Source organism: Macaca thibetana, chromosome 1 (assembly GCF_024542745.1).
Source record: "Macaca thibetana thibetana isolate TM-01 chromosome 1, ASM2454274v1, whole genome shotgun sequence".
Taxonomy (NCBI): domain Eukaryota; kingdom Metazoa; phylum Chordata; class Mammalia; order Primates; family Cercopithecidae; genus Macaca; species Macaca thibetana.
This window is the reverse complement of record NC_065578.1, coordinates 121,983,552-121,993,454: the sequence shown is the minus strand read 5'-3', so window position 1 is coordinate 121,993,454 and position 9,903 is coordinate 121,983,552. Positions and strand designations below refer to the sequence as shown.

The 9,903-nt window shown below is 42.3% G+C and overlaps 1 non-coding gene across 1 annotated transcript; it reads right to left on the bottom strand.

Moving 5' to 3' along the window:
- Positions 1 to 261: 261 nt before the first annotated feature.
- TRNAQ-CUG (transfer RNA glutamine (anticodon CUG)) lies at positions 262 to 333 on the bottom strand. Its single transcript has one exon. It is a non-coding gene; the product is annotated as a tRNA-Gln (tRNA).
- Positions 334 to 9,903: the final 9,570 nt, after the last annotated feature.

Sequence of the window (9,903 nt, the reverse complement as noted above, 5' to 3'; positions counted from 1 at the left end):
CATCTTAGTTAGTTCCCAAGGCCGACCCATCAGGAACCTCATCCCAAGTGCTCTGAAGAGCAGGAGAGAACATTTTTAACTCTGGTAGTGTCCGAAGGCGTCTTCTCCTTGGGCAGGGTTCTGACGGGACGAGGGGGAGCCCCACCGTCAGAGACTCGCCTCTCAGAGCTGCTCAGGCTCTTCTTCCCCGTGGTCCCGCGGGAGCTCGGCCGGGGCGGCGGAGGATCTAAAACAGGGCATTACCGTCCTAATTAAACAGAAAGGTTCCACCGAGACTCGAACTCGGATCGCTGGATTCAGAGTCCAGAGTGCTTACCATTACACCATGGAACCTCACGATGCAAATTTGCTAAAGGCATCTGCATTCCTAATAAGTAGCAATAGTTCCCACCCACCCATGTCACTCCACTTGAGGAAGGTGGAGCAGCAGGAAGGAGCCATCCTTCTTGCTTTCTCTCCGCTCTCTCCTTTGATCGACTTCTGTCATTTCATTTGCACCCCGGAAAATGAGGCAAAAATCCGCTGTGGGTTTAGGGCCAGAGAAGAGCCCCTGAAGCCTTGTTCATAGAGTTTCCTATGCTGAGGTGAAATTTCTTCCTCTTTATTTCTCTCTTTCTTTCTTTCTCTCTCTCTCTTTCTTTCTCTCTCTCTTCTTTTCCTTCCTTCCTTCCTTCTCCCTCCCTTCCTCCCTTCTTTTCCTTCCTTCCCTCCCTCCCTCCCTCCTTTCTCTTCTTTCTTTCTTTCTTTCTTTCTTTCTTTTTCTTTCTTTCTTTCTTTTTCTTTCTTTCTTTCTTCTCTTCTTCCTTCCTTCCTTCCTTCTTCTTCTCTCTTTCTTTTTCTTCTTTCTTTCTTTCTTTCTTTCTTTCTTTCTTTCTTTCTTTCTTTCTTTCTTTCCTTCTTTCTTTCCTTCTTTCTTTCCTTTCTTTCCTTCTTTGCATTGAGACAGAGTCTCCTTCTGTTACTCAGGTTGGAGTACAGTGCAGTGGCAGTGGGCCATCTCCCCTCACTGCAACCTCCGTCTGCCCGGTTCAAGTGATTGTAATCCCCAGTAGCTGCGATTACAAGCGTGGGCCACCATACCTGGTTAAATTTTGTAAATTTAGTAGAGATGAGGTTTTGCCATGTTGGCCAGGCTGGTCTTGAACTCTTGACGTCAAGTGATTTGCCCACCTTGGCCTCCCAAAGTGCTGGGATTACAGGTGTGAGCCACCACACCCAGACCAGAGATGAAATTTCTGCAAAATTTCTGTTATTTTCTTTTTGCTTTCCCTCTTTTCTGTTTGCCCAAGGAGGCCAGGTCAGGACATGGGACTTCCTGGGCGCCTTGCCTCCTTCCTCCCTGTAGTATATAACAGAAGACAGCAATCAAATGAGATTGGGAAGCAGTGAATCCTTCATTGTCTTGTTCATATACTTCTATGTTTGTTTGGTTGGTTGGTTTTAATAAAATTTTCTCAGCAGAAATGGAAATTTTTTGAATTTAAAATAAATGCACTTAGCCAGGTTTTATATTTCTATAAAACACTCAAACCAGGCCATACTCACCTGCTATAACTCAAAATCAACCATATACTGTCAAGGTCAGGAAGCGGGGCCCTAACATTTAAGCAGAGTGTGTTTTCTCAGAATTGGCCAAGTTAATGCCATTCCAATTTCTCAATATCTCATGACCCATTAATTGCAGTCTTTAAAAGTGTACATGTATTGTTACTGAAAGGCCAGGTGTTTGGTCTAGGCCGTGCTGCTCAGCTCACAGAAAGCTAATCATTCAGACGTTGAGTATTGCCAAGGAAGAAGGCATTAAATGGGTGCTGCAGCTGAGGAGACGGGAGATCAGTCTCAAATTAATCTCCCTGATCAACTGAAGTGAGGGGTTTATTTAGCAGGGAAGAAATGTAACTGTGGGTGGGAAAAGAGGAACTAGGGAGGGCTGAGGAAGCATTCATGATGAGTGAGGGGTCTGACATCTTATTGTCTGGAGGCTGTGATCTACTAAGTTTCAGGTCTAAGATGCTTTTTGAGAGGCCTGAGGGTCCTTTCCTGAGGAAGGAACTCAGGTAAAACAAATGTAAGTTTCAAGCTTTAAGACCAGAAGGGTCCATTTCTACGTCTATACAAAAACACTGTCTGTGGGACTATTGCATCAGTTTGAGTCCCTACTTTCTATTTCTCATTTCCTCAATCATGGGGAATCTGGTCATTCATGTTTCTGGCTGCATCATGTAGAGAAGGGGCATCCTGAGCAGCTTCACACCATGGGTGACCGCATGGCCATCCAGGAATCAAACTTTCACCCAGGAAGGAAAGCAAATACTGTAGTTTCTCCTGAAACAGAATCTTCCTTTCTCCAGTTCTCCACTTCCACTAAAGACAAAACACAGCAGGACCAACCTACCTGCAAAAGAAGCTTCAGTCCCATATACTTAGCCTGATTACCCAAAGTGCAGCAAGAATCATTGTTCATATAGGCTCTCCTAAAGAGGCTTTGCTGGAACATTTCACAATGGCATTTCAGGCAAAGCCCTGGGAAAATTACCAATTCCTCCACCTGTGTCAGGTTATAAAAGAAAACAGAATCTTATTGAATTATGCAAACAAACACATTGTCATGAGTTAAGAATATTCAGTTTACAAATTCTAGAGAAATTCTGCAGAGAGAAAAGTATGCCTCAAATTCTGTTTAGAAGACTATTCTACTCAATTGTTGCAAGCTACAAATAGCTCAAAAGAAAAAAAGTTCTCCAGACTCTGAAGAATAAACAATGTTTCAAACAAACAAACAAACAAAGGCCATAAAAACTTATTTCAGTCCTCCATTAGTTTAATCCATGCAATCATCTTCTGCTCTGCTTCATACAGGGCTAGCAATCTCTATGAACACATCAGCCTTTCTATTAGTGCCTTGGAGATTTTCTCTTTAGTTCAATGGCACGATATCCAAAGTTATCTGAAACCTGCATCCAAGAATCCTTTTCATGGACTTCTCCAAAAAACCAAGGCCTGGACTGTAACTGATTATAAGTCACTTTTTGAGAAGAATCAAAGCAAACAACAATTGTGGATGACAAAAGCCTTTAAGACAGCAATAGTTATAGACACAGTTGACAAGGGAATTTGGTTGCTTCTGTGGCACACAATTTAACATAATAATCGTAATTATCACTGACAGCATATCAGAACTCTAGGAATCTCATACAATCCTGGAACACACATTAACAACACATCTGTGTCAACAGAACCCAAAGGAAGTGAAACACCACTTCAGATTTGACAATGCTTCTTGCATAATTCTAGCATAACAAATAAGCCTAAGAAGCCTAATATATCTTTCTTGGACTTCAAGAACCTAATATCCAAAAAGTTAATTTGAGGTCCAAAAGGCTTAATATGGAAATTTTACTCTTAGAAAGTTTGCCAAATACCCAAGTTTTCAGAGACTTGATATCACAAAATAGGATCACAGGTCACCTTAAAATAGTCAATCATTTAGCCAAAAGGTAAGCAAAAATATTTTATCTATTATTAATATTACGCAAACATTTTGATCAAAAGAAAAAACTAAATTTTACCTTTGTGTGGTGTATTAAAATGTTAAAGATAATTTTAATAAAACCTTATACACAAATTTAATTATAATCAGTTTAACCATAAGGTAAGAGTTTCAAAAATCTTTCATGACCTTTTATACTTTTCTTTGAAAAAGCAGATGAATGCTCTAGAAAACCCTGTTATTCCAATACACAGGCCCAGTTGCTGGCCTCGCATCAGTGTGCCTCTGAGCGTAATGTCTAATTTACAGAAAATCTCTGAATTTGAGAGGCCAGGGTGGGTGGGTCGCTTGAACTCAGGAGTTTGAGACTAGCCTGGGCAATATGGTGAAACATTGTGTCTACCAAAAATGTAAAAAAGAAAAAAAAAAGGAAGAAAGTAAAAAGGAAGGAAGGAAGGAAAGAGAGAAAAGAAAAGAGAAAGAAAAGAAAGTCTCTATACTAAACTTATCCCTCAAACTCTGGCCTTACAATTCTCATGTGCCTACCTCTTCTGTCTAGAAGAAGAGGGGGTATGAGGTGGAAAAGGGGGCAGGTGGGATTGTTGGGCCTAGAGGGATTAAATGGTTTCAACTTCTGGTTCCGTTTCTCATGAAAGAAGTTCATTTTGATTGTCATCTTCCCCAGGGTCTGAAGATGAGGCATTGATTGGTGTCAATATTCAAGATTTAGCAGGAGTAGGTGTCTTTTTCAGACCCAGGAGTCAAAGCCCTGTAAGCTAATAGCACAAGGATTAGTTAATAGGACATTTGTAATGCAGAAACTTCTATTACTCTCTAACATGTCACCAATAAAAACACTGTGATTTGGTGTCCAGTAGTTACTGCCTGTAGCACTTCAAACCATTGTATTAAAGTGGTTAGGATACTCCTTGTATGTAACTAGTTGCCAGCATTCTAATGATAGAACTGTGACTGAAAGCCTCAAAAATGTGACAGAACCTATGCCAAACTTTTCAAAGTAAGACAATTAAATTTTCTCTCTGTCATTTAACAAAATGTTAACTGCAAATATCACTTTTGGAAATTCAGTATGAGGATAAATAATCTTTTATTTAAATACTATATAACAAAACAAGAACAAAGTGAGAATAAACACACAGTCATTTCTTTTCGGCTATTTTATGTATTTATTTATTTTGAGACAGAATCTCCCTTTGTCACCCAGCTTGGGGTACAGTCGCAGGATCTCAACTGACTGCAACCTTCACCTTCGAGTCCCATTTTCAAGGGATTCTTCTGCCTCAGCCTCCTAAGTAACTGGAATTACAGGTGGGCACCACCAAGCCCAGCTGATTTTTGTGTTTTCAGTAAAGACAGGGTTTCATCATGTTGGCCAGGCTTCTGGCCTTGAACTCCTGGCCTTCAGTGATCTGCCCACCTCGGCCTCTCAAAGTGCTGATATTACAGGAATGAGCCAGAACATCCGGCCTGCTTTTCAGCTATTTTAAAAGAGCATAATCACATATTTCCAAGATTGGTTTCTAGATATGGTACTGATTACTGATTAGGTTGCTTTCACCATTAAAATCTTCAAACCAGTGCAACAATTGTGCATGCTTGGTTTTCAAGTACACACATGAAGTCCCAACAGTGATACAAGGCTTGGGATCAAAAATCACTAGGAATTCTCACAACCTGTTTTTATTACCACTTCATCCAAGTGAAAGTCACTTAATTTTAATAATGGTAAACACAACTAAAGGAGGTTGAGAGAAATCCAATCAATATAATATCCTTAAGGACAAGGCCAATCTTTCCTGAACGTGCAAAATTTGTACCCACATCACAGTTTTTCCTCATTAAAGGAAAGGGTCTGCAACCAACTCAAATGACTGACTGAAAACAACTCATATTACTGATTGCATTGAAAGTGTACCAAGCCTCAGGCCATGGATGCCTGAGTCCTAGTGTTCCTGTGACATCCCCTTGGGGTAGTGGAACTATACCTTTCAATGATGGGAAGTCTTGGGCAAGAGCAAGTCTCTTCCCCTTGTCCAATATAGACAGATTTTGTGTCTAACCCTACCTCAGCAGTTGGCCTGTCACTGGGGCCAACGGTTGGACAGGTTCCTAGCTCCAACATCAGTGGTAGATGCCTTTTGGTTTATGTGAGAGAAGCAACCAGGTTTTGTGCCTGTACTCTGGTGGTGGTCGATCATGCGATCATGACTTCTATGCCTACACCACTGTGGCAAGCTTGAGAAATTCTCTTTCCCTGCCACATATGTCTTATCAGCACTAAGGACGTGGGAGGAAAGACACAGCAAATGGGCAAAAACATGCTACGTGTCTGGGATGCTCAGAGATTCTAAGCTTTCACAGTAGTTCACACTTGGCCTTTAAGAAATGATGAAAACTCCAGTGATTTTTCTCCAACCAACATTTATGGCTGCTACCTTTTCCTTCCATTATCTGTCAAAGATGAACTGTTTCATGTGTTTGTCCTTCTATAGCGGGGTGTCTCATGCTTTGGACTTCAGCTGATTCAGGGGCCTTGCAACTTCAGCTCTCTGGTAGGATCAAAACACATGATTTTACAGACCACACAGCTTTTTCTTGTCATTAGAGTGGGAACAACTGTCTCTTGCAGCTTTCTACATCTTAAACAACTGTTGAATCACATGTCTGTTTTATAAAATCCTTATCTTTTCCTCTATTTCTGGACTAATTTCCCTTCAGGATACCACACAAATTCTTTTAGCCAATCACTTCTTTTGAGGCTCTAAGGTAGACATAGTGAGCACCTTGACGATCCCTGCAAATTAGCCTGTTCATTAGGTGCTCACAGGAAATCTGGGCCCAGACCAGTACTGAAACACGCAACTGTCACCCACAGCTCTAATTGAATTTTTGTCATGAGGCTCTTTCTCTTCAATCAGCATACTAGTCTTAGAACAAATTTGATTTTGGGACTATCTTAAAATAGGCTTCCTGAGTAGCTACTAAGATTTGCTGGGGCTCCAGTTTCTGGTCAAATGTGAGCCAGCAGAGTAAAGATAACATTCTTTACCCAGAAGAAGGCAACAGTACATGGATACACCACATTTTTCATCAACCTGAGAATAATTATCTCAATGAATATTTAAATTAGTGATTGAAATACTTGTTTCCTCAAGCGTGTGATGCTAAAAATTGGAAAAGTTGCCTTGGTTGTCTAAATGATTGTGTGCTCAGATTGAATTTGAGTGTACACAAGGTGCAGCCTCCATTGGAAAAGATTCTAAGAACTGGGTGTGGGTAGAGGATGCAATTATGGAACTTGGTATATCTTTCCCCCTTGTTTTCTTTCTTCCCGTTTTGACTGGTCTTGTAATGCTAGGCCCAGGCATCAATATACATACAATTAAAAAAGGCAATATCAGTGCAAAAGACACAATATCGGCCAGGCGCGGTGGCTCACACCTGTAATCCCAGCACTTTGGGAGGCCGAGACGGGCGGATCACGAGGTCAGGAGATCGAGACCATCCTGGCTAACATGGTGAGATCCCGTCTCTACTAAAAATACAAAAAAAAAATTAGCCGGGCGTGGTGGCGGGCTCCTGTAGTCCCAGTTACATGGGAGGCTGAGGCAGGAGAATGCCGTGAACCTGGGGGGCAGAGCTTGCAGTAAGCCAAGATCGCGCCACTGCACTCCAGCCTGGGCGACAGAGCGAGACTCCGTCTCAAAAAAAAAAAAAAAAAAAAAAGACACAATATCTATACAATGAAATTAGATGGTATCTATTGTTAAAGGTACTTTAACTTCACATAATGTAGCCCAATAAGGTGAATGCCGCCCACCTACCAAGGGTGTTAGTCAGCTCAGGCTGCCATAGAAAGATACCGAAGATTGGTTGATTTAACTACAGACTTTTATTTTCTCAATATTCTGGAGGCCAAAAGTCCAAGATCGATGTGCTAGCAGAGCTGGTTCCTGAGGAGGCCTCTCTTCCTGGCTTGCAGAAGGCCGCTTTCTTGCTTTGTGCTCCCACAGCCTTTCCTCTGTGCCTATGTGGAGAAAAAGAGAGATTCTTTGATGCCCTTCCTCTTCTTATATGGACACCATTCTGACCAGATTAGGGCCCCACTTGTATGGCCTAATTAACCTTAATTACCTCCATATCTCTAAATATAGTCAAGTTGGGGGTTAAGCTTTCAACATATGAATTCAGGGGAAAACAATTCATTTTATAAAACCAAGCAATAGGGACAATCCTATGATTTTTTTTTTTTTTTTTTTTGATGGAGTTTAGTTCTCGTTGCCCAGGCTGGAGAGCAGTGGCATGATCTAGGCTCACCGCAACCTCCGCCTCCTGGATTCAAGCAACACTCCTGCCTCAGCCTCCCAAGTAGCTGGGATTACAGGTGTGTGCCACCATGCCTGGCTAATTTTTTATTTTTAGTAGAGATGGGGTTTCTCCATGTTGGTCAGGCTGGTCTTGAACTCTGACCTCAAGTGATCTGCCCGCCTCAGCCTCCCAAAGTGCTGGGATGAGCCACTATGTCCAGCATGAGCCACTATGCCCAGCGATCCTACAATTCTTTACCTATTAAATCCTGTGACATTTGCCTGGTGGTGGGGCCAGGAAGAAGTTGTTGGTAAGGCTGCTATTATTGCTAATTCTATGATTAGGAAAGCACACTTGAGCTGAAGTGCCTGGCTTATGGGAAAGAATGCAGGTCAAACAGGTAAGAAATAAAAATAGGGGGAAATGGTAGCAAACAGAGGCAGTGCTCTTATATGAGTCATGTAGCCAGGAAGGATTAAAATTGTGCAATTTCATGGAAATCCTACTGTCTTTTTCAGGACAATGGCTTTACAAGTTTTATAAACTCGGGGGAAAGGATGGTGTGGATTAAGGACCACACCTGATTGCTCATCTTAATGTGAATTCTTTTTTTTTTTTTTTTTTTTTTTTTGAGACGGAGTCTCACGCTGTTGCCCAGGCTGGAGTGCAGTGGCGCGATCTCGGCTCACTGCAAGCTCCGCCTCCCGGGTTCCCGCCATTCTCCTGCTCAGCCTCCTGAGTAGCTGGGACTACAGGCGCCCGCCACCGCGCCCGGCTAATTTTTTGTATTTTTAGTAGAGATGGGGTTTCACTGTGGTCTCGATCTCCTGACCTTGTGATCCGCCCGCCTCGGCCTCCCAAAGTGCTGGGATTACAGGCTTGAGCCACCGCGCCCGGCCAATGTGAATTCTTGACTAAACAGCTATAGGGTGTGAAGGAAAGATCAGCAGTCAAAGAAAACTCAAAGATTTTTGGACTGAGCATATGGAAGGATGCAGTTTCCATCCACAGAAGTGAGAAAATAGCATGTGTGGCAGGTTGTAGGAGGAAAAACAGAGATCAGTTCAGGACCCCAAAACCTTGCTTGAAAGAGTTTTCCATTCGCCCTGTCCCCATTTCTACATCCCCTTGAAATTTTTGTGAGGCTGAATGCAGAGTTGCTTGGCTACTTCTCCCCCTGGGCACCAGTCCTCTCTTCCTCCCGACAGCATCTTCCATGGCCCTGGCTCTGATGACCATCTCCCAACAAGATGTCATCCTGCAAAGGTGATCTGAGCCATAGCTAGGGCAAGGCCATCCACTCCTTGACTTGTGTGGCTTTGGTGGGCCCCAGGAGTACTTCACTGCTTCTCAGAGTAGTAGGTCTTTTGTATGGAACTCTTCAGAGGAAAACAGGGAGGAAACAGCCTGAGGGGTGGAAAGGGAGGACTGTACCAGGGATCCTAGGAAAGCTGAGCCTAGGCTCTCAATGCAAAGAACATTTACCACCTGAAAAGTTCTACTCAGTTGCTATTGTTAGTTTAGAATCTCATCAATGAAAATGGTATAGAAATTTGTTTTCTTCCTGGTTATATGTGCGCCTACGTAATATCCTTAATTTTGCCTCTTGGCTTACAAGCCTACAACACTTCCTATCTCCCTGGCCCTTTACGGAAAAAGTTTGCTGAACTCCATAGACAACAATGCCCCACGCTTTACAGTAAAAGACACCCAGGGATCTCTTTTACTAGTTTTCATTTGTTGGACTTTTTTCCTGGTCACCAATAAGTTCCCTTTCTTGGCTTGTAATGCTTAGTCTCTGGTTGGTTGTCATTGCAATGACACAATATATACTGAGACCTCAAAGCAGAAAAACTAGAAGAAAACCTAGGAAATATCATTCTCAACATCAGCTGTGGCAAAGAATTTATGGCCAAGTCCACAAAAGCAATTGTAGCAAAAACAAAAATTCACAAGTAGGACCTAATTCAGTGAAAGAGCTTCTGCACAGCAAAAGAAACCATCAACAGAGTCAACAGACCACCTACAGAATGGGAGAAAATATTCACAAACTGTGAATCTGACAAAGGTCTAATGTCCAAAAT